The sequence below is a fragment of the Cupressus sempervirens genome, chromosome 11 (assembly GCF_028749045.1).
Source record: "Cupressus sempervirens isolate cs-2001-9-10 chromosome 11, ASM2874904v1, whole genome shotgun sequence".
NCBI lineage: Eukaryota > Viridiplantae > Streptophyta > Pinopsida > Cupressales > Cupressaceae > Cupressus > Cupressus sempervirens.
Genome location: NC_143128.1, coordinates 94,273,234 through 94,297,969, shown reverse-complemented (window position 1 = coordinate 94,297,969; position 24,736 = coordinate 94,273,234).

The following is a 24,736-nucleotide window of genomic DNA, read 5'->3' as shown; positions in this document are numbered from 1 at the left end:
GGACAAATGATAATAGTAGTCTGTATATCAAGGAAGGACCAGGCAAGAAGATTGTGTTGGCAAAAATATTTGTTGATGATACTCTATTTACAAGAACTTGTGCAAAGCATTTTTCGAAGAAATGAGTAAAGAATTTGAGATGTTCATGTTTGGTGAAATAAATTTTTTTGTTGGATTGTAGATATAGAAAAAAAAAATGGTATCTACATCACTCAATCTAAGTATATCAAGGAGATACTGAAGAAATTTGGAATGGATGATTCAAGACTAGTTGGAACCCCTATGTCTATTGGACATAAGCTCTCCAAAAATGATGAATCCAAAGAAGTAGATTAGACCACATGCATATCAATGATTGGAAAATTTTAGTATGTAGTACATACAAGGCATGATATTGCTCTAACAATTGAAATAGTGGCAAGATTCTTAGAAAATCCTAAGGAAAATCACATGATGACAATCAAGAGAATCATGAGATATCTGAAAGGTACTGAAGACTATGGTTTATGGTATAAACTTGGAGGCAATTTGGACTTGAAAGTATTTATTGATGCTAATTGGGTAGGAAGTATTGATGATAGAAAAAGTACTAGTGGTGGAGCATTCTTTCTTGGTAAAAGACTAGTATCTTGGACAAGCAAGAAGCAAAATTGTACATCTCAATCCACAACAAAGGTAGAATGTGTTGCAACAATAGTTAATTGTTCTAACATTTTTTGGTTCAAAAAATTGTTAGAAGGAATGAATATAGAAATCAAGGATCCCATAGTCATATATTGTGATAACACCAGTGCAATTAATATATCAAAGAATCCAGTAATGCATACTAAAAAAATGCACATTGCTATAAAATATCACTTCTTAAGAGATTTGATACAAGAGAAAGAAGTTAGATTGGAATATGTTAATACAAAGGTATAGATTGTAGAAATATTCACCGAGCCATTACCTAAGGATGCATTTCTATATCTAAGACGTAAGCTAGGGGTCATTCCCCTATCTGAAGTTCACTAAATAAAGTTTAGTGATGCATCAACTAGAACCTATTGAAGATCAATCAGTTGGTGTAGAATTGGCAAGGGCATATTGCAAATGAATCAGTACTTAAGGTACATTGGTATTTTATAGAATTATTGTCTTTGACATGTGTTGTCAAAGAGGGAGAAGTTTACTGTCATATCTCTAAGAAATTTTTGGAACCAGAATAAAGTAAAGAACCAAAGAGGGAGAAGTTTTCCAAAGAATAAGTTTATTGTAAGAGGGAGAAAGTTTTGAACAAACTTGGTAGTAGTTGTTGTAGATAGAGAAAGAATCCAATGAAAGGAAGAGCTCATACTGATAGAGGGAGTTCTCAATGAACAAATCCAAAATTTCATTGTGCTATGACATGTTGTATTGCCATCAATGCCAAGAGGGAGATTGTTGGAGACAATTGATTAATTATGTATTGTCTTTGATGTTACACAAATGTCATAATAATTATCAGTCAGTATATGCCAAGCTCACTTGGATAGTAAAGATAGTTTTCTATGTCTACCGAGCATTCCTGTATTTTCCTAGTTTAGAAGGCAGTGTCTACCGAGTTCACTTGGTTAATGAAGGAAAGTCGGATGGAACCACTGCTAATTGAGCTCACTTAGTTGCCAAAGGATTTTTGCAAGTTTGCAGTGTTAACCAAGCTTTTTTTGGTCAACAAAGGAAATCATTTCTAAGTTAGTTTCTACCGAGCTGGGTTGGCTAATGAAGGATTTTATTATTCTAGCATAACAAGCTTAATTGATTTATCTATTAATTCCAACCAACTAAGGTGATGAATCTTGATTATTTTAAGTTGTATTTGAGATGACTTGACAAAGTGGAAGATATAAGTATAAGGTCAAGTTGTCATTTCAAAGAGTGTGTATGAGAAAGTATGAAGATGTTATTGAAGATTTAATGATGAGAAGAGGAAGAAAATTTGAAGTATAAGTAGAATATCCTTGTGGAACAACAAAGCTATATTCGATCATGAAGGATCAAGTACAAGCCAGAACAAAGATCTATAATAAGAAAATCAATTGCATTCAAATTAGGTCATCTCATTGTTACTCGCTAACCATTGTAGCAGTGATCTAAATCTCTTAGCAGAGTTGGCTTAACAACTATATGTAAATCCTCTAACAAGGTGGCAGTTCTATTGAATTGTCTCAAGACCTCTAACAAGACCACTCCTAATAGGGTGATTAAATCATCTAAGAGGGTCATACCTAATAGTGTGTTTTGTAACCTTTAACAGGGTTGGCTCCTAATAGGGCTCACTTCAGAAGAGTGAAAATAGTAACTAGTTACAATTAATGGTTTTTCCCAAATTCGGTTTCCACGTTAAATCTTGGTGTCAAATGTGTTAATGTTATTTTCTTTTATAGTTTTGCAACTCAGTTGAAGTAACGGTAGTCACAGACAACATCTAAAAGTTTATGTGTTAAACATTTATCAAGCTAATTCAGTTATTACTGAGTTACAACATTTTATGTGTGTTTACCGAGCTTTAGCAGTAATCAATTTTCAATTTGCATTTCTATACTAATATCTAAGGGATCTAGGATTTATTTTAGTAGTAACTGATTCACCCCTCTCCTCTCAGTTGCTCCTCTTATATTTCCAACATTATGAACTTTCTATAAAAACTAGCCAACCCATGAAAAGATCTTACCTGTGTTACACTCTTTGGAGTAGGCCATTCAAGGATAGCCTTCACTTTCTTTGGGTCCATTTTTAGACCTTTTTCTGAGACTACAAATCCTAGGTACATCAACTCCTTCTTTACAAAATTACACTTCTTTAGATTTATCAACAACTTTTCTTCACTCAATGTATCAAACACCTTGCCAATGAATCAAATGCTCCTCCAATGTCTTACTAAAGCTCAAAATATAACGTAGGTAAATAATGAAAAACTTACCTAGAAACTTCTTTAGTACCTCATTCATGAGCCACATGAATGCTTGGTGCATTGGTTAGTGCAAAAGGCATGACTAACCACTTGTACAGTCATTCTTCTATCTTGAAAGTAGTCTTCCACTCATCACCTTCTCTGATACAAATTTGATGGTACCCACTCTTCATATCTATCTTTGTGAAATACTTAGCTCCATGAAAAATAATCTATAATATCATCCATCCTTGGCAGTGGAAATCTATACTTGATTGTGATCTTTTTGATAGAATGAGAATTTGTGTGCATCCTCCATTCTCTATTCTTCTTTGGTGCTAATATGAATGGTACAACACATGGACTTAGACTTTCTCGAATCAATCCCTTCTACAACAACTCATGAACTTTCCTATTTAACTCTTCACTTTTTTCTAGTTTCATTCTGTGCACTACCTAGTTTGGCAAACTAGCTCCTAGAATCAAATCCATCAGGTACATTATCTAATACAATATCAAAAACTCTCCCAACACATCTACAACTTCTACAGGTACCTCCTCTACTTCTTCTTTACTATCTTTTTCAATTACATCAAAACACATATGCTCATGCTTCATACCTTTGAGAAACTCTTTTCCATCAATAAAACATATTCTGGCAGCACTACATACCTTTTCTTCTTTATCCTTCAATAGCTTCAACTTATGCTTCACTCCATCCCTTGTCAGAGTATAGGTATTTTCTCACCCATCATGTAAAACATGCCTATCAAACTACCATGACTTACCCAAAAACATATGACATATGTCCATATGTATGATATCACAAAGTACCTCATCCTGGTAGCTTCCAATATTGAACTTTATTGAGCACTACTCATTGTCCATGACCTTATGGTCATCTTGTACCCAAGCAATAAAATATGCACTCAGGTGTTTCTGTCTCTTCAGCTTCAACTTTTTGACCATAATTTCTAGCACTACATTGTCAATACTTCCACCATCAATGATCACATCACAACACTTATCTTCACATTTGCACCTTGTGAGAAACAAGCCCCTTCTTTGATCAAGTTCATTCTCACCACTCACCATGACTCTTCTATTAACTAGGACTTCTCCTCTTTCAACATCTTCAAAATTTGAGGATCTAGCATCTTCATCAACATGTCAAACTCTGGCTTGGCCTTTTGTTCTTTGATCTGCCCTTCCTTGGTGCTAGGAATATTAAAATTCTTTATGAATGCAACAATGTAGTTTCTACCCTCTTGTTCTAATAGTTACTTCCACTCTCATCCTTGTTCTTCTAATCATCATTATAGCCTCCATATGATCATCCATTAGATCTTCTACCATGACCTCTTCCATTATTCTTGTTGTCAAACTTCTTGCTTAGTTTCTCCTCAACTCTTAGGGAAAACTAGTATGCCTCCTAAATATTGTTCATTCAAACAAGACTCATCTCATCTTGACTACTTGTCCTTAACCCATTAAGATAACAAGCCCCTTTCTCCTTATTAACTTATTCATGGCTAGTTCTAATGAGAAATTGGTAGAACTCTTCGGTATATTCTTGAATAAAATTTCTTTCTTGCTTAAACCTTTTCTTTTTCATCAATAGATCAAGCTCATAATCCATGGGAATAAATTTTTGCTTTAGTTTAGCTATCAACTGATCCCATGTAGTGATTTTTTCCTTTTCCTTTTTATTTCACTCCAACTAAACCTCCTGCCACCAGATCTTTGCATGTCCCTTTAGTTTTGCCTTCACAAACATTACCCTATCAAGATCCTCAATATCTTCATACTCAAAGTGTTAGGTAAAACTATGTTTCAAATTAACTTAAGATTTGGTCTTGCTTCAAGTGTTCAATTTACTCCTATTGAATGTTAATTTGGGATCATAGACTACTGGAAGATATTGGGACAATTTATTGAAGGGATGAAGATAACGAGTTAAGTGGGGATGAGATGCAAATCAAAGAAAATATCTAAACTGGTACTACACAAACTAAATATGTATGAGTGAATACTATAATTGAAACCACACATCACATGAAAGCATAATCTATATGTATTGAAGATTTCATTCTAAGAAAAAATTATCAATATTATAATCAAGCAATCACACATCTATCTATACTTTATTTATTAATCACCACACTTAAATTCCTCAAGAGATATAACCAAATACTAACATAGGAATCATGACTTTAGTAATGCAGTTTTAAGAATGGAAAGTGATAGGAAATGGTTTGCAGTAGGAACTCTATAAAACAAAGTGATTTGCAACAAGAGGTGAGAAGTATTGTGGAATGAGCTTAGTAGTTATGTCAGATAGAGCAATAATTTGTGATAGGAATTTATTTGGTCTACAATGTGGGTAATGGATTTATGATAGATTATGGGATTGTAGTAATTAAAAATAGTGTAACAATGAATGATGGTGTAATAATGAATGAATGATTGTAGTACATTTGGAGTAGAGCAAGGAAAGGATAAAAAATGAAGTCCTGTGTTTTAATCTTAATGAAAAAATAATTATATTTCTCGCACACAACAATATTCACACCAATTAATAATCACACATTCATAATTTAATGAAAGAGATTGTACAATAGATATAAAATAAACATCTATAACTAAAATCATATCACCAAGTTTCCCGAGAGGGGGCCCTTTCTCTAGTTCACATGGCGAGAACTAAATTAATACACACTGCTATAGAGATTCGATGTTTCTAATGCCAAGAACTTAGAGGGATAGTTCATATATCACACACCTATTTTCTTTTTGATTTTAACACTTACTTATATAGGTTCAAAATATCTAACTAATTAATAACTAAGCTATAATGGCCGATGGCCTTCATCCTAAACATAGATGAATCCAAATTATAGTTTTAGCTGTTGGCCAAAAATATTTGATTACAAAACAAACTTGGCCAAAATAACATAAGCCCTTAAATCGATCTATTCAAACATTCACAACTAATTGACCCAAAATAACATAGCAAAATTACAACCTCCAAACTACTTCTCCAACTAGGTGGTTGGCTCCATATCAATTCATGCATCCTTAGTTCATGTAGAAGCATCAATAAAAATATGTCATTTTCATATAATTGACATCTTTTAGGAATTATTCTTCCATATTTAAAGAGGTACCAAATATTCTACTTTCCTATCAATAATTTGGCAAAAAGGGAGTTTCATGACAAAGAAGTGAGAGATGTAAGTGGTAAAAGGCCAATGAAAAAAAAGCACTATTAGGACTCATCATTTACCCCCAACTGAGGGATTTGCATGCCCTCTTTGCAAATAATTTATACAAACCAAGTGGAGTATTATTTTCTATTTGCTCCCTAGAATCTCTTAAGACAACAACTGCACTAGATGAACTTTTAATGTTGTCCTGTAGTATTACCCTGACCTTGAGTTGTTGAAGTTCATACTAAAGGTAAATAAAAGTGTGGAGGAATTCATTGATAGTAACCATAGGAGTGCTTGGTGTTGCCATTGTCAATGGAGTAGGAATAAGAAGAATATTAGAAGTACCCAAAAGGTCCTTTGGAGGTAGTTTAGAAATGACCAAAGACTATAGTGACATGGCCTCATTAGGCTCAGGGTGATATCAACTTTCCTTATTATTTGTAGCTTTTCCAAGGTCTTCCTTCTAAGGTATTTCAACAATGTCCTCCACATCTTTTTCTGAATGGTGTTCACCTTGTTCATAGGCCTTCTAGATATTACTTTGTATTATATCATCTTTCCACACAACACCAGGGTCAAGTTCATCCCTTACATTAGATGTTTGTTAAGAAATGTTCCCTACTTCCCTATTAATGTTTTCCTCTAGAAATTTGGCACCTTTATTAGGAATTACTTGTTCTATAGGTTGGAACTTAGGTTCCTTATTGGAATTCAGAGTTGCATTTGCAAGGGTTTCCACTTGCTTTTTTTCTTTTGAATTTTCCTTTTCATCAAGAGGGTTACTCTATTCAATAGTATTATCTTCTTTAGGACTATCCTTTTCATCAGTAGGGCCTGATAAACCTTCTAGGAATGGTGCATTCCTCTATTTCTTTATGTATCTAGTTTGACATCTGTGTTCTCTACCTACTTTTTCTTTCCATTTCCTATTGGCACTACTAGCTAGGATTTCAACTTTAGTGGTTGTGGCTGCTTGCGTAGCATTGGCTAAATTTTCTAAGTGACTAGGAAACCATGGAAGGTTTTAGCGTACTAAAGATGAGCTAGGTGTTTTTGTACCAGAGGGAGTACTTAGATATTTTTTTGGTGTTTAAAAGGATTTATTATTAGGGCCTTTCTTTAGATTTCTATTTATAGAGGGTTGTTCCTCATCCATAGTTTCAACCTACTCTAGCTTGGTTGTGTAGTATTAAAAGTAGGTTGTACAAATGCATCCCATGAAATGGGGGATTCCTAAAGTTAAAGACCATGTATAACTAGTAATTTTATCAAACCATGATGTACAAAATAATTTTCATGGCCTTCCCTAAATTAATTACATGCTCATTTCAAGGAATGATATAGGTAATAAGGGAGATTAATGAGATGCCCTAACCTTAGGTGAAGCATGAGCCACAAATGGTGTGCATGGATGAAATTAAAATGACCTTCATAGGTAATATATTGACCTATGAATTGAGCTACCACATCCCATGGTGAAGGAAGAGTCTTCTATTGAGCTCCTTGTCCTTTAACAATTTCTATAGACTTGTTGCATTGCAAGAAGTTGGTTATGCCATTTTGCAATTTTGTAACCTTGGTGCTGGTAGTAGGAAAATATAGTTCTCCAATTTGGGGAAAATTAGTTACTATAGCCATTTTTTTCACCATTACTAAAAATATAATGCCCCTTATTATCATATTGTCCTGGACAAATGCTTGAGCAAACTCTTCAGCGATGGCAAGGTCATAACCCTGCAATCTTCAAAAGTAACGATGCCATCTGGTGTGGAATTTTTTTTATAGGCCTTACTACTTGCTAGTAGCTTTTCCATGGAGTCAAGTTCAAACCACTTATGCTTTCTACCCATGAAAATCAGAGATAGAGGATTCAAAGATCACCGTGTTTGAACTAGACTAGAAAGGTTGTGTGAATAGATGAGGAATGGAGTATGTTCTTAAAACTATCATCAATGGAAAAGGCAAGGATAATAATGATGAATGGATATGACACTTCAAGTTCTATGAAGGATTATAAATAGCAAGTGGTAAGGACATGAATAATTAAATGGAAAGGATACTTAAAGGAGTAAGACAAAGGTACAACACCCCTTAACTTTAGCATGAAAACATTCTGATTTCACAAAAAAGAGAGATAAAGAAAAATAGAAATAGAAAGTATAACTAAAAAGAAGGGAAGAAAAATCCCTAAAAATAAGAAGTGTGATCATCCAATGATGTTGCATGGTTTTAAAGAGAACCCACAAATAATGATGTGCAAAATAAAGGACACTGAGGAGTCAAACGTGGAGAAAAAGCAAGGAGTGCCAATAGAAAAGAAAGACAAAAAGAAACATGTGCCCATAAAAGAAATGAAGAGTAGTGCTAGGAGCCACCATCAAAAGTAGGCAACAAGAGTGAAAAGAAGTAAGTAGTAGAGGAGAGAGAAGTGACATGAAGATAAAGAAGCTCTTGTTGCATGAAGGAAAAGGAGTTGCAGATGGATGTTTCTAGTTTATCTAAAGATAATAATGGACTATACAAACAATGATGTGGCAAAAATTGATGTAATGTGAGAAAGTGTTGAATACATCAAGGATTTACAACTAAAGGAAAATTCCCAAAAGGACAATCAATAGTCCCATGAGAAGGGAAAACCATAGTTTCTAGGATATCAGTAGACTCATACATATTATGAAGAAAGTTTGCCAGCATGTTGTCATCATTAGGTTCCTCAAGGTGTTCTACTTGTTTGATGGTAAGGACCAGCATGAAATCTTCTAAACCACTATCAACCCATACATGATCTTTCGTATCTAACAAGGGTTGAGTAGGGGGATAGAGTCTCAATTGTTTTGTTTGTTCTCCATTAGAAATAACCATGCCATCTGACTGACAATTGATATAGGCATTAGCAGTAGCCAACTAGGGTCTCCCTAGAATTAAGGGATACCTCCAACTTATCTTTTGGTTGCAAAGTCATACAATCAATTTGATAATCCCAGCTACTAATGGAAAGAAAAACATCTTCTATAACCCCCTCTAGTTTTACAAAGGATTAGTCAGCCATTTGAAGCACTGTAGGAGTAGGTCTGAGCCCATCCAAGGATAATTTTATCTTTGTTTCATTCTTCATCACATTTATAGCAGAACCTAAATATACAAGTGTGTTAGGAATAACAAATGTACCAATACTTACTTAGATGACAGGCCTACTTGAATCTACATATTTTGAAATGGTGACATTCCCCAACATTAATTTTGCTAATTGTCTAATAACTTAAATGGCCTTTGGATCCTCCTTTTTCTATCATCAGGTACATAACTCATGTACCATTTTATTGTATACAAGAATATCCTTAAGAGCCTACAAAAGAGGAATTTTGATGTTAACATTGCATAATTCATTTAAAATATCAAACTTTGAACGTGTTGGTTCTTTAGGCTTTGGTTTATGAATGAATCGGTCAAGAAAGAGGGTCTTTTTTCTAAATCTTCTTCAGGTTCATTAGGGACATCTATGATAATAGGTCCTTTAAGAGCCTTCCTAGATCTAAGGTGTACACCATCCAAATCAACTATGTTAATAGGATAGGTAGGAAAATTAGCCATCTCATTATGATAAAGTGGTTTAGAAGTGTAGTGCCTCTCATGTTTATAGTTTGTACCTTGTCTATTTTGATTCAAGAGATACTTGATACTCTTATTTTATGTACTTTGAGATGACCTAAGGGTCAAATATTATACTTTGATTTAGTACCATAGATGCTTCACTTCTATGCTGTTCAATTTATCATATTTGCATGTTGATTCCATTTTGAGATGACAGTTGATCTCTGAGGATATCTGATTGTTTGGTAGTTGGACATATTTTCTATTTGTTTTATGTGATGAATTTTATGATATAGTGTTTTATGTCATTCTTGTCTCTTTATGCTTTATGTGAATGTGAGTGATGTAAATGGATTAACTAGGTATTTAATGCATTATTTCTTTGGCTATGATATTATTATGCAATTGCACTTGATTGTGTGTTTTAGTGTGTAGGAATTATATCCCTGACAGTGGCAATCAAGTGCAATTGCATAATAATATCATAGCCAGTTAGACTAGCTAGACTCTAAATCAACAAAAAAAAAAAAAGGTTATTCCTCATAATGGGAATTCACCCAAGGCAAAGCTACTAGAAATTAAATTTGAGAATATTTAAATCTCAAAAACCCAAAATCACAAAAATCACTAAACAACTTCCGCAATAATTGTGAACCTCTAAATGCACAGGCATGCTCACTAGTCTAATCACATAATGTAGATGAATGACAAGATGAATGACACTCTAGCTATCTATAAACAAATAATTATCCCTTTCAGGGTGTCCCAATTCTTCCAAGAAGAATTGAAACCATATCATCTCGTTGACTACCTTTGTAGCAGCAACATACTCTACCTCTATAGTGGGTAAAGCATTAACCTTCTATAACCTAGAAACCTATCTCACCATTGCCCCACCAACAATAAATACATAACCTATAGTACTCCACCTAGTATCAATATCTCCTACCAAATCTAAGTCAACATAGTTGTATAAGTCAGTAGTAGAGCCCCCAAAGTGTAAAGACTTATTGAATGTTCCTCTCAAATATCTGAGAATCCATTTAACTTCATTCCAATGCTCAATTCTTGGATGACTCATATACCTGCTAATGACTCCCATTACATGTGCAATATCTAGCCTTGTACATACCATAACATCCATCAAGCTTCCTATAGCTGAAGCATATGGTACCTTTGACATCTTATCCTCCTCTTGTTGTGTCTTAGGACACATCTCCTTACTCAACTTCAAATGATCAGGTAAAGCTGTGCTAAATGCTTTAGCATTCTCCATAGAGAAACATTCCAACACCTTCTCAATATAATCAACCTGAGATAAAGTCAATTTCCTATTCTTCCTATCTTTGCAAATATTCATACCAAGGATTTATTTTTCTGCCCCCAAATCCTTCATATCAAATGCATGTGCTAACTGGTATTTCAACCCCTTAATATGATCCATGTTAGACCCAACTACAAGCATATCATCAACATATAAACATAAATAAATGTAGCTATAATTATCCAACCTCTTAAAGTAAACAAAATGATCTTAATGACACTTGCTATATCCATGCTCATGCATAAACTTGTCAAATTTTAGATACCATTGCCGAGGTGCTTGCTTAAGCCATATAAACTTTTCTTCAATCTGCACACTAAGGTCTCCTTACCTTTGACCTCAAATCTCTATGGCTGTGTCATATATATCTCTTCATCCAAACCACCATGAAGGAAGGTTGTTTTAACATCAAGCTACTCTAAATAAAAATCTTTTGTAGTCACAATACTTAAAATAGTGTGAATAGAAGTCATCTTAAAAACAAGAGAGAATATCTCATCAAAATCAATGCCTTTTTTGTGTGGAAATCCTTTTACAACTAACCAGCTTTAAATATTTTCTTACCTCCATCTTCTTCTTTTAACCTATAAACCCATTTATTCTGTAAAGCCCTTTTATTTATAGGCAACTTGCATAAATCCCATGTCTTATTTTTCAACAAAGAGTCCATTTTGTCTTTCATTGTAGACTCCCACTGAATCTTTAGTATCCACCTGCATAGCTTCATCATAACATTTAGGTTCACTAGCATCTGTTAGTAAAATAGAATACAAAGAGGAAGAAAATATTTTTGGTGGTCTAATTAGCCTTGTTGACCTTCTAACATTCACTATTTGAGAAAAGAATAGATCAAAACCTTGGACATAATCAATAAAATAACCTCTATGAGGTGTAGCATGAAATGAAGCACCAAAATCTAAAATCCATGAATCATCAACACTTTCTAAAGATATAAGCAAAGCATCCTCTTCAGATTTATTACTTACCACATTTTCCTCCTTATCTCCATCTGGTATATCTCCTTCATTTTTCTTTCAAGTCCAACAATCTTTCTTTTTATGCCCTAGTTTCCCACAGTACTAGAAGTCATTCAGTCCTCTCAATTGAGACCTCCTCCCCTTTGACTTTCCTCTTGATTTTCCATGATTTCTAGAATTACTTCCTCTCTCGGTTGTTATGCTTTAAATTTGTGCATTCAAAGCACTTCTAGATATGGATCCACCTAAAGATTTCCTATGAGTTTTCTCACTCAAAATAATGCTGATCACATCATCATATTTTAGGGTGCTAGATCTAGGAATAAAATTACTCACAGCCATTACCAAGCCATTCTAGCTTTCAGGCAAAGAACACAAAATCAAGAGAGCCCTAATTTCTTCATCAAAATTGATACCCACAGGAGATAACTAACTAGTAATAGTATTAAACTTATTTAAATGATCTACAATAGATCCACCTTCTATCATTTTCATATTAAATAAATGATTCATGAGAAATACGTTATTTGAATCAGAGAGCTTTTCATATAGTTTCACTAGGGTTTACATAAACTCTTTTTTCATCTTCACTTTTGTAATATTAAATTCTACCGATGGTGGTAGGCATAATTGAATGCTTCCAAGTGTCTTTTTGTCTAAAAGATCCTAGTCATCATTTGACATAAATACCTAATTCTTAGTTTTTCCTTCCATCGGCTTTCATAAATCCTTTGATAAAGATATTCTTCCATTTGCAACTTCCATAACTAAAATTTTTGCTCATTAAACTTGTCAACCCTCAATTTACCCTCATCTACCATCACTCCCACTCAACCATGAGACTTTCCTGTAGAGGATAACTGAAAACAACCTCGCTATGATACCACTTGTTAGGATTAAACCACATATAGAAATGACAATTACATGCAAATATAAATAACATTAGAAAATAATAGATCACATAGAAAATAACAAAAGACACCAAGATTTAATGTGGTTCACTCAAACCTTGGGCTACATCCACCAAACAACATGTCCGATATTATTATGATCTAGTGATTATAGCCTAATTATAATCTGTAATCCTTTACAACTCAATACTGGCACAAGAACAATTTTTTGTATCACCACACAATGAAACAATCCCTAACCCTAAGCCCTTTTGTACAAGTATTTTTACAGCTTTAGGGTTACAACATGTCACCCACAAATTGGAAAATATTAGCCATTGGCAAATAGTAGCCCAATTTTTTTTTTGGCAGATGCCTCAAATCCCAAATAATTTATGAATTTTGTATAGTACTTCCCTGATTAGTCACCAAAAACTAAAAATGGGGAGGTTTAACTACCTATATCACTACAACGGACTAGTGTATAGAGACAGTTTCTTATCCTAGCACAACTGTTGTTGGATGTTTTCACTTGGTACATCAGGTTCTAGAGTATGCCTTCTTGTGATTTATGCTTTCATTGGGATGCTTATATATCATGTTTAGATGATGTTAGTTATTGACACATTTCCTTATTACGATGATTAGCATATGATAGATGATGTTATCTATTTTGTAGGATTATCTTATGCTTGCATTTAGCATGTTAAATTTTCTTATGCTTATGTTGTAGCATGTTTTAGTAGTGATGTCCCTCTTATGATAGTACTATCAATCTATTTCATAGCTTGGGATGTTATGTGTGAGGGATGGCTAGGGCCCATGATGGTCTTATGATGCTATTATGGTTGGGAGGAACCGTGTACTTAGTTTGGTTGTACTATTCATTGAGATGTTATTTTTGTTATTGCAATGTTGCTTTAGTACACTATGATGTTTCCTTTCATACTTTCCCTTCATTGCTTGTTAGATGGATAGATTGTGTTTATGTCTTTTAGTAGTGTGTTTGAGTGTTTACACCTTGAATAATGGATCTAGTACTCCCCATTGTGGAGGTTCTAAACTCTTTTTAACCCTTTTTATTGTCCTTAAGTATTTTCTTGCTTTTCCTGGGTGACCATGTGTCAGCATGGAGCCATACAATTTTATTTCATATGCCGATTAGGATTTTGTCATGCATTCCTTGATTGTGTCACACACCTCTTAGAGGAATGTCATGCAATTCTTTCCAGTATTGTACCCCCTTTGAAGAAGTATTATACGATACTTGAAAAGTATCGCATGCCCTTGAGAGAAGTATTTCCCTATCCTTGAAAGTGTTGCCTTGCTTCTTTAGAAATGTCACATGATATTGGAAAGTATAGCCTAGTGTTGATTTAAAGTATCACTTGGTATTTGCGACAACCTGTGTGGGTAGATAGTAGGCACTTTTTAGTAAGACCCAAACTTTTTGGGAAGTGCTTAGGGTACCTTCTTAGATGGTCTTTGTTGTGGTATCCACAACACATGCCCCATTCCTCACTAGGAATGGGGACCCCCTACTTTCTTCTGACTCCTGGACTCATAGTTCGAGAATTGGAAGAAGGAGAAAGTCTCGATTAAATCAATTAAAAAAAAATCAAAAAATTGAAAATCACAAAAAAAAAAATTGAAAGAAAAGAAAAAAGAAAAAAACTTGCGTGCGTGCGCATATCGAGGCACACGTGCATGCAAAGAAAAGAGGGGAGGGAAGTTATAAAATGCCCCCTCCCCCCTTCTTTTTAAAATTTTTTTGATGTTGAAGAGGTAGAGCTGAGGAGGGAAAGGTATGGAAACCTTCCCCCCTCCACCTTGCACTCAGACTTAACGCTCACGTGTGCATGGCTAGAAGAGGAAGCGCATGGCATGGCGCTACGCATGCCCTTAAAGATGCGTGTGCGCTATGCCACTGTGATGCCCTTTTGGGCCGCGTGCGCTCCGTGCTACCGCGATGCTCTTCTGGGCTGCTACCGACACACCCTTTTTTGGATGCGTGGTAGTGCACCGCTGCATGCCTTCTAGGCCGTGCGGTGGTTGCGGCACACCGTGCGTGCGCTCCTTCAGGGCCGCATGGCAGCGCATCGTGCACACCTTCAGGGTCGCAAGGTCATCGCAACGCATGCCTTCAAGGCCTTGCGCACCTTCTGGGTAGCATGCGGCCACCGTCGCCGCGCCCCTCTTGGCACAAGCCGCCGCATTTTCAAACCCCAAACTTCATTTTTTTTTTTTAAATAAAAAATTTGTTTTAATTGTTTTTTAATTTTTATTTATGATCTCAAAAAACCCAAAAAAAAATATAAAAAATATATATATATATATAAAATAAAAATCACAAGTAAAATAAATTCTAGAATATCATTTTTTTTTTTTTTTTTTTTTTTTTAATATGTATCCAGTGATTAATCGTTCTTTTTCTTTGTGATGTATAGGTAATATAATCAAATGGCATCCACATCCGAATCAATAGCAAAGCTAGTTGTGTACAAGTTCCAAGGCATAACCACGAAGTCACGATTGCATAATGAACACTCTGAGATCAAAGATACAGAACTTGGACACACGGACTTGGGAGAATTTTTGAGGGTTTGCAACAACCCAATTGAAAGATCTTCTTTGAGATCCACCTTAATCCTGTCTGGATTGGTAAATGCAGCATCACATCCTGGGACCATTCAGTCAGCTGAATTGATTTTGACCTTATCTCAACATTTTGTTCCCGAGGAAAGGGTGGTAAAGATTGTCACTGGGGAAGTGGTCTTAGATCTACGACCTGATAATGTTGAGAGTTTTTCACTTAACTAGAGCTGATCAGTTTATCAGACTTTCATATGAAGTAGCTAAGAGGTGGCATAAGGATTATCACCAAGAGGCCATGGACATCATATATTCCTCATACTTCATTGAGAAGCCATCTCAGGGAAAGACAATCAAAAAAGTAGATATGGCACGAGGATACATGAAGGATGCCATTGGATATTCAATCATTCTTCTAAGAAAAGTTATGGGATTGCCTGCAATAGGTCATCTTGCTCCATTCATGGTTAACTTCATTGAAACCATCAGACACTTAGTGAGAACATGTGTGATCAGTTGCGGATAGTAAAGGATAAGAAGAAGTTTTATATGACTTCTTATGTGGTATATCTACTTGTAGCAAGAGCCACAGACTATCCTGGATTGTACAAAAGGGCAGTATGTAGGACCCTAATGCATGGCCATATATAGTTTATCCTCAGCTAGTTAAGACGAAGCTCTCGCCACAAAGAAAAGAGTACAAGATTGTGAATGACGCCTTTATCTTTGCCATCATTTGATTCATCGAAGGCGATTATGGAAAGAGATTGTCTAATGAGGCCAAGGCACAGATCACAGCTCTCGGTGCATATTTTATCCAGTTTTGGACATTCACATACATTCGGGTTGGTGGTGCATCTATCCATCCAAAGAAGCTCCCAAGGTACCCAAGTGACAAGTTGGTTCTAATGGAAATTTCTCGTCAGATTAAGTCAACTTATGAGAGGATCAAGAAAAAACAAAGACCTTGTTGGGATTGGCTATTTGTAATAGGAGCATACTAGGTAAAGAGGAAGCAGGATATCCCAAATTTCGAGTGGGAATGGGAGAACTATCCCCTCAAAGAATATAACTCTCCCCGGCCATTCTTCGACAATGTTGGTAAAGTGGAAAATCTGGCAGGAAAAGAGTTCTACCACGAGGACACCATTGAAGATCATTGGATGAATGCCACAAATGACTATGATGTCCATATCAGGGACTATTATAGAATGATTTTGTATTTAGCAGAGAAGGCTCTCCATTTGACCATCCTGGATGAGATAAGGCTACAAGATTCGCAAAGCTACTGGATCCCTTATTCAATACAGATAAGGTTGGCAAGAGGCCCATTCTGAATGCAGAAGTTGATAGGGAGGAAGGAGATGATATTAATCATCAAGGAAGACATGTCATCAGAATGACAAAGAGTTGGATCAAGAAACCCTTTCCACTTGATCTGATTTCAGACATAGTGATATTCCATGCACATGCTCACCCAGAAAGGGTAAAGGGGAGGAAGGTCATAGTTCCTATCTTTGCGCTCTAGTCTCCTATTAGGCCATAAATAGTCTACGAAGCTTGATCATCCAATGGGATATTACCATCCTTTAGAGAAGAAGAAAGAAAAGAGGAAGAGAGCCTCTCCTCAGAGGTTCCAGATAGAGCATGTTGAAGAACAGGCCCCTGTGTAGCAACATGAATCTACTTCCCAAGACCCCTAAGACCCTACAATTTCTCATATCCAGGTTGATTTTCCATTGCCTCCTATTTTGTCAAGCCAACAAGAAGAAGGAGAGATTCTAGAGACATCCATTCATCCAATACATGAAGAACCAACTTCTCCTATGGTTCCACAGAAGCAAAGGAGGGTTAAGGTTAGAATGAACAAGAGGCAAAAAGTTCATAAAAGATTAGTGCCTAATCCATCTATTCCTGAAACCATTCCCGAGGAAGAATCAGATGAGGATGAAATAGAGTTAGATGGGGAGGAAGAACAAGTTCCTTTACAAGGGAGAACTTGGTTTGCCAAAGCCACAGAATTGGAAAGAAAGAAGAATGTCACAAATACCCCACCACCCACCCAAGCTGAAATGGTAGAGCTATCTTCTTTGGAAGATGAAGTACAACGATGGGTGAATGAGCAAAGAGAGCTAGGTGATAATATTCTCTCCATTCTAGACTTTGATTTCATGCCAGTGGGTACAAAATTGGTTGGAGATAAGATTAGAGATACTCCTACAGGTGAATCTCAAGAGCAACATTGGACGTAGATGCCACCTGAGACAGAAGGTCCTCATCCAACACCCCCATCTTCACCTCAAGCTATGATGGTAGATAAGGTTTTAGTGATACCTCCACCTCCAAGTTCAGAGGAACATGTTCAGAAAGGATCATCATTACAAGGAGAACCAGAACCAAGGACTACTAATGAGCCACCAAAAGAGGCACAGGTAATGAAATGTATACAAGAGCCTTCCCAGGAAGTTGAGGATCAAACTATGAGATCTATAGAAACTGAGACTATAGAAGAAGAACCCTCACAATAGGAAATTCCAAGCAAAAGTGATAAGAGGGAAGGAGGTACCTGAACACATCCCTTCATCATCTAGAGCCAAGATTAAAGAAAGACACATCCCGAGATGCTTTTGGAAGGAAATAATGAGAAGTGCTAAGCATCAATTCCTTGCTTCAAAGGATGATATTTTTGACATTGCAGAGATTTTGAACAAGCCTGACTCTCCATTATAGGATGCAACACCATTTGCATTCATTACCACTACTCGAAATCAGGACTTATTTGCACAAGTGGCTCATCCCTTGAAAGGTACAGATGAAGAAGCTATCAGCCTTCAGGACTATGAAGTAAAGGATATCATGTTAGGGAAACCTACACGGGATACTTCTTGACAGATGATGACTATGGGAGTCAAAGAGGTTCTTAACCATATGGAACGTGATGAGATTGAAATTAGAGCACTTCGAAGGCAAGTTGAGATCTTGAAAGGATATCTAGTTGAAGTTATTGGTCCTCTTGATTCTAAACACCCCGAGGAGACTTTGACTACCATTCTTAAAGAAGGGGAAGGTGTACAACTCAATCCATTTCTGAAAGCTTTTCAGGATTGGTGAGACAACCTTGAGGATAAGGGTATCACTATAATTATAGGAAATCTAAAATTATTGCATGCTACATAAGATAATGTTGATAAGATCGTGGCAATTTTGAGGCAAGACTTCAGCATTATGGATGAGGTACAGGTTTGGAGCAAGGATTTGCAAATTCTATAGGACGTAAAAGGATAAAGGTACCGCATTCTGATTGATGTATATACTAGCGAAGAGCTAGGCATGATAGATGATTGGATAGAAAATATTGCAGAGGGAAATAAAGTGATGGAAATATTGCATGATGAGATACATAGGCTCAAGGACCAAGCTCAAGAGAAAATTTTGGAAGTAGAAAAGTTATATAGTGATGCATGCTTGGATATTTTTGAGGATGAAGAATGAGAGAAGCTTTTACTAGTTGAGGTAGTTGTAGAAAACTTTAGAAATACTTTAGAGGAAGCATCCAATGATGAAGACATCAGACAAGCCTTCAAGACAGAAGAAGCATTGTTAGAGTTGGATACCAAACTTGGGGATTTTGCAAAAACTTGGATTGAGGTGGAAAACTACAAACAGAAGGTCAAAGATAAGTATGAGGCTTTGGATCTCCCCAATGCTGCTAAGATTACTAAGATTATAGAGAAATTCAAGGGCAAATATCCAAACATATCTTTAGGATGAAGATGAACAAAACCCAGATGTTAGAATTTCAATTTTGACACTTAGAATTTTTTTGAGATTTTTGACTCAGTCGAGGTCCGTAGGTCCACAGGTCCGTAGCTCTGCAATTCAAAGGTGCACCAACAGTTGACTGCCATTTTCAAAAATAGTATTTTCCATGCATTGGAAACACATTTCGATGGCAAGTTAACTCTGACACACATCAAGTGAAGGGCCAGCTTCTATTTTTGGTGTCTCCATGCACTTCTACTTCAACTGATGGCTTCCTCCTACTTTCTCTCTCATGCTTTCATTGTTTTTGACATGTAAAGGGCTCATGGATCCAATTAATGAATAAAATATAGATGGAGTCCCTCTAAGCACCAGTTAGATTACCAGTTTGTATATATTTAGTTTGTTTTCATGTTTTAAAAGCATTTTATTGCATCAGGATATCTCTCACTCTCAACACAAATTGAGGAGACGATTTCTTATAAATACCCCATTTTAAAATGTAACAAGGGCCGCCATTATTATGCAATAAAGTTATGCTTTTGGTGCTAGCATTTGGAGTGTAGTTATTCTTGCCTGAATGTGTCATTGTTTTTTGGATTTATCCATGAGATTGTGATTGATCCAAAGGTTTATTGCGTTGTTTTTGGTTGTGCGATCTTTTAATTCTGGTGTTTGCTACAGATATATGAATTCTGTTGATGTAACGAGCTTGAGAAGAGATCACCTGATTGTATCTACATAGCTTTTTGTCTCGCATGAGCACACTTTTCATGGCCTTGCAATTTGATGAAGAGTGAAACATCATTTGATTTGTTATAGATTCTCACCAATGATTGCATCAATGGATTCTAGGAAGCATTGCTCCTATTTTCATTAGTTTCCTACTGATTTCTTCCAAGGTTTAACTCGTAGCATGTTGTGTTCTGTAGCTTATGTCTGTTTAGGAATTTCAATTTCAAGTTATTTGATTCCATGTTATTTGCTTTCAGTTTTGTTATTTGCTTTGCTAACCCCCCTATTAGAATAGGACCTCATAGTAGTTGCATTGTTAGAGTTGCATTCATTGAAAAATAGAAAATACAAAAATATTGTTCTTTTGGTGTGATATTTTTGAGACAGAAAATAGAGTTTACTTGATTCCAAGGTAAAAGAGTTTTTGGAACCAACAAAGGCTTCCTCCTGAACATTCACATTTATCTTCTACTGAGTGAATTTTGGTACGTCACAAGACAAACACCGAACCTTGGAGTGGATCCTTAAAAATATTTTCTTTTCAAGAGAGGAATTACACTATGGATTCCTGCCATTGACCTCATGCAAAATGAATTCGGAACAATCTTCAATCCTTTGGTATCACATTTTGAATTTAGAATGTTTCAATTCAAATTTAGTTATGTGTCTTTTGTTGTCAATTGTTTTGGTCAGAAGTGGCATTTGGAGATCTATTGGTGTTTGGATATTTTGTTAGTCTTCCATTGTGATCTTTCTAATCCTCATATGTTGAATGTTGTGTGAATTCATACTTGTTTAAATATTTTTTTATCTTGTCTTATATTTATCCTTGTTTCCAAGGATCTCTGGGTAGGGCATTACAAGGAGGCTTATTATTAGGATTTGGATTTGGTTGAGTTGGGATGGATGTGGGTTTAGGTAGTTGTGGTGGATTTGAGGAAGATAAAGGTATGGGAGGAAGAAATTTTTGAGGTTGTTGATGGGCTTATCATTAGTGGTGGAGGAAATGATTGCTATGGAAGATAAGGTTGCATATGAGGTTGTGGAGGTGGATGCAAAGGTTGTGGAGGTGGATACAAAGATTGTGGCCTCCATGCCTGATGCTGTGGTTGTGTACTAGGCTAAAATTTTTGGGGCCATTTTTGATAAGGTTGAGTTTGTTACCAACCTCCGTATTGTGGACCTTGGTTAGAGAATTGTTGAGATGGTCTGAAAAAATGTTCATTGGAGAACCCTCTAGGTAAAAACTAGTGTTGTGGAGCCACATAGTAACCCAGTTCTTTAGTATACTCCATAGAATCATCCCTTTAGGAAGATTTCATAGTGTTGAAGTCTTTCTAGATTCCTCAAGTGATGCTACATGAGTTCTATTATAAGGGTAGTCTTCTGGTCCATGCTTCTTATGACAAGTTGGACAATATACTGCCAAGGGCTTTTTAGCTTCTTCTTATTTCTTGTGAGTGTACGAAGTGTCAATTTTCTTATCCATATGATTTAATAAATTATTTTTAAGGTCTTCAAGTAGGTTACCAATTTCTCTCTTAGAGATACTTGATGCATTACCCATGGTGGAAAACTTACTTAAATGTCAGTGAGCTGATCTATGAGATCGTGAATAGTTCCTGCATATATGACAAATATCTCCAAAGGAAACTTTAGAAATATCACATTTACCAATCAAATTTAAGGCATCCATGGTTTCATCATGAATCCCTCTTAAGAAAAGCATTTTGATAGTGTCTGTACTTAAATTAGGGCACCTTGAGCACTATAAGATAAAGGCAAAACGTTCTAAGAAATCTTAAATTGACTCATCTTCTTGTTGAGTCATGCAAAATATTTTATCCCATACTTCCTTGGTCTTTTAGTACTCCTAATATTTTTCTAGAAAATCATCTTTCATTTGGTCCCATGCTCAAATGTCCCTTAGAATCATAAGCCATCGTAATGCAACATCTTTCAAGGTAGCTAGAAACAGCTTTAGTTTTTGTGCATCACTTTGATAATCATAGCTATTACAAAGGATATAAAATTCAAATAAGAACATATTAAGATCCTCAAAGGTTGACCCTCTAAATATAGGAAGTGTTGAGTGAGGGATATTTTTCATAGGGGCATTATCCTCGAGAGGCTGAATAGGAAACTCAAAGGTCATATTGTGTTGAAAAATTGCACTACCATTGTTTTCAACATTGTTTCCTCTCATGTTGTTATTTCCAATATTATCAACCATAAATTCTTCCAAAACATTGGTTTCCCAAGGTGTATAGTATGTCCTAAAGGGTTGTTTTGGAGAATTTGGAGACTTACTACACCTAGCTTCGTATGAGTTTGTGAATTGTGTAGAAATTTTAGAAGGTATAGTAGGAGAGGTGGATTGAGAAGATGGCTAGATTCTAACTTTGTTCTTTGGTTTGGTTTCGATGGTTGATGGATTTTTCTCTTTTTGTGGTTTTTAAATTTTTCAACTACCTATTTATTTTTTCTTAAAAAACTTGCCTTGACTATCACTAAGCCTATTCATGCACCTAAATGATTTATTGCTGTGAAAATCCTAGGTACCAGGCTAAGAATGGTTAACCCTTGATTAGTCACTCCCATAGATGCACTGTTCTTATCTTAACTTGCTATGACATCATGCCTTTAATATCTCTCCCTAGTAATGACACCAAAAATGTTAGGTAAAACTATGTTTCAAATTAACTTAAGATTTGGTCTTGCTTTGGATGTTTAGTTTACTCCTATTGAATGTCAATCTGGGATTGTAGATTGTTGAAACATATTGGGGCAATTTACCGAAGGGATGAAGATAACAAATTAAGTGGGGATGAGATTCAAATCAAAGAAAATATCTAAATTGGAACTACATGAACAAAATATGTATAAATAAATAGTATAAGTGAAACCACACATCAAATGAAAGAATAATCTATACTTAATGAAGATTTTACTCTAAGAAAACATTATTAATCTTAATGCTGATTCAATCATTAATAAAGAAATCACACATCTATCTATACATATTTTATTAATCACCACACTTAAATTCCTCATGAGATATAACCAAATACTAACATAGGAATCGAGACTTCAGTAATGTAGTTTGAAGAATGGAAAGTGATAGGAAATGGTTTGCGATAGGAACTTTGTAAAATAGAGTGATTTGCGACAAGAAGTGAGAAGTATTCGACAAGAGCTTGGTAGTTAAGTGAGATAGACCAAGAATTTGTAACAAGAAGTTGTTTGGTTTGCAATGTGGCTAATAGATTTATGATAGATTATGGGATTGTAGCAATAAAAAATGGTGTAACAATGAATGAATGATTGTACTACATTTGGAGCAGAGCAAGGAAAGGATAAACAATGAAATCTCATGTTTTAATCTTAATGACAAAGTAATTCAATTACTTGCACAAAACAATATTCAAATCAATTAATAAGCACACATTCATAATTCAATGAAAGATATTGTACAACAAAAATAAATTAAACATCTACAAGAAAAATGATCTCACCAAGTTTCCCAAGAGGGGGGCCTTCCTCTAGTTCAAGTGGTGTGAATTGTATTAACATATGCTACTATAGAGATTCCATGTTTCTAATGCTAAGAACTTAGAGGGATAGTTTTAACATAGCTTTTTCATATATCATACACCTATTGTCTTTATGATTTTAAGACTTGCTTATATAGGTTCAAAATATCTAACTAATAACTAAGCTATAATAGCCAATGGCCTTCATCCTAAACATAGATCAACCTAGATTATAGTTTTGGCCGTTGGTCACAAATATTTGATCACAAAAAAAACTTGGCCAAAATAACATAAGGCCTTAAATTGATCTTCTCAAACATTCAAAACTACATCCTTTAAACTACTTCTCCAACTAGGTGGCTAGCTCCATATCCATTCGTGCATCCTTAGTTCCTATAGAAACATCAATAAAAATACATCATTTTCATATAATTGACAACTTTTAGGAATTATTCATCCATTTTTAAAGAGGTACCAAATATTCTACTTTCTTATCAATAATTTGACAAAAAGGGAGTTTCATGACAAAGAAGTGAGAGATGTAAGTGGTAAAAGGCCAATGAAAAAAAAGCACTATTAGGACTTATCACATAGTACTCCTCCAATTCATTGATCCAATCGATCAACTCCTTTGGGTTAAGATTTCTCAAAAATGTGGGAACCTCAAACTTATGTCTTTTTCCAATCTTGGAGATGGCCTTAAAAAGCCTCTCTTCCTTTGGGTTTAGAAAAACATCTGGTTCAAAATTTTTTTCTTCTTCATTTTCATCCTCAATTTCATCTATTATTGCAAAATTTATTCCTCTACACATTTGTTCTTCCAATGCTTGCATTTGTCTTTCGAGGGCTCTAAAACCATCAAGTGTAAAACCTACATCTCTTTCACCACACTCTCTTTGTGTAGGCATTTTTATCATGCTTTCACTAAAACCCTAATTCAAAATGTCTCACAATTAGTGATCTATCTAGATGCTCAGCCTAAATCATGGTCTTGGTGTGAGCTACCTCACTATGTGTGACAAACTATGCCTATGTGTGACAAAGTGTGCCTATGATATCAGATGGAATACTTGCTATCCATGCTTGAGTAATAGGTTCTATAAAAGCCTTCCATGCTTCACCAAAATCAAGATCATTTGGATACAAAGTATTGAGTTCCTTGAACCCAATCACCTCTATCTACATTTCTATCAGCAAAAGTTGTCTTCT